Source organism: Austrofundulus limnaeus, unplaced genomic scaffold, assembly GCF_001266775.1.
Source record: "Austrofundulus limnaeus strain Quisiro unplaced genomic scaffold, Austrofundulus_limnaeus-1.0 Scaffold4, whole genome shotgun sequence".
NCBI lineage: Eukaryota > Metazoa > Chordata > Actinopteri > Cyprinodontiformes > Rivulidae > Austrofundulus > Austrofundulus limnaeus.
This window is the reverse complement of record NW_013952406.1, coordinates 5,874,782-5,876,485: the sequence shown is the minus strand read 5'-3', so window position 1 is coordinate 5,876,485 and position 1,704 is coordinate 5,874,782.

Here is a 1,704-nt window from a genome sequence, read left to right as displayed (position 1 = left end):
GCATCTCTGCTRTTTGTGGATGATGTGGTCCTATTGGTCAATCTATGTTCCTACCCTCATCTATGGTCATGAGCTTTGGGCAGTGACTGAAAAAACAAGATCGCGTGTACAAGCGGCCAAAATTAGGTTCCTCTGCAGGGTGTCTGGGCTCTTCCTTAGAGATAGGGTGTGAAGCTCTGTCATCCGGGAGGGACTCAGAGTAGAGCCACTGCTCCTCCACGTCGAGAGGAGCCAGTTGAGGTGGCTCGGGCATCTGGTTAGGATGCCTCTTGGACACCTCCCTGGTGAGGTGTTCCGGGCATGTCCCACTGGGAGGAGGCCCAGAAGAAGACCCAGGACACGTTGGAGGGACTGTGTTTCTCGGCTGGTCTGGGAACACCTTGGGATTTCCCCAGAATGATGCCCCAAGTGGCTGGGGAGAGGGAGTTCTGGGTCTCTCTGCTTTGGCTGCTGCCCCTGTGACCTGATACTCGACAAGCAGAAGAAAATGGACGGATGGATGGAAAATGACAGTTTTATTACATATGGGTAAGTGTGCAATACTATGTGACCCTCTGACAGTGTCACAAAAAATTTGTGGCCCCTGCCATCATTTAAGTTGCTCATCCCTGTTTTAATAAATTTGCAGATCTCTCTTTTAGAAAACATGGAGGCGTCTCTGGTTGAATTATAACTGCAAGGTTTCAATTGGAAAAGTCACAATTCTCTGAAGAATGGAACAGATCCTCCCTCTGGTCAGCGTCAAATCTACGACACTTCCAACAACTTATAAAAGATCACCATCACACACAACCCGCGCACAATACAGGACACAAGGTCWTCGCTTGGTAAGTATATTAAAACATCTGCATGAGTTGATGTAGTTTTTAAATTTTTTTTATCTAACAAAGTTTGTCTACCAACAAAGTCTTTCAATATATGTGTATTAAATAAGAGGACAAAGGCCTCAGGGCTTAATATGAGGAAATTATTTTCATTTAAATAAATTAGTTTGACTTTTAGTTAAAATATGTGTCAATCTAAACAATAAATAAAGAGATAAAATAGATGTAATTCTAAGTCTGTTGTATGAATCTGTWCACATCTTTAAAATCTGTTTTTAACTTTCTTTTAAGTATCATGCATGTCTGAAGTGATTTAATACATCATCAAAATTATCTTTTCTAAAGCTAAAAATAATTTAATCTGTAATTCAAACTCATTTATAAAGTCTGCATTAAGTAAGAAGTTATCTGTAAGTGTTCATGACATTTTGTGTGATTAATTCACATATGCAGTTATAGACAAACACAAATCTCAGTAATTCATGCACCTGTACAATTTGAGTCCAACATGCACAAATAATTACATCTTTTTAAGGTGAGTCAAGTCACTTTTTAATTTTTTTCAAGACTTCAACACACCAACACTGTCCAGCACTACATCAAAACCTCCAAAATACAGTTTGACACAGTGTCTTGTTTATTTCCTCGTCAGAACAAAACGCCTGAAGAAAAGCAGAACTGATTAGGTCTACAGTCTGCAGGGACGACTTTCACTCCTCTGTCGGTGTGATTAATCTCACAGGAGGTTGTTCAGCCCGAGGTGAATCTGCTGGTGAGCGGAGGGAGGGTTAAAACCTCCCTCTGAGGGGTTGAGGCTGAGTGAAGTTCCACATTAGAGCACAAAGTAAGGAGCATACTCAGTCTCTGGTCTCAATAGTCC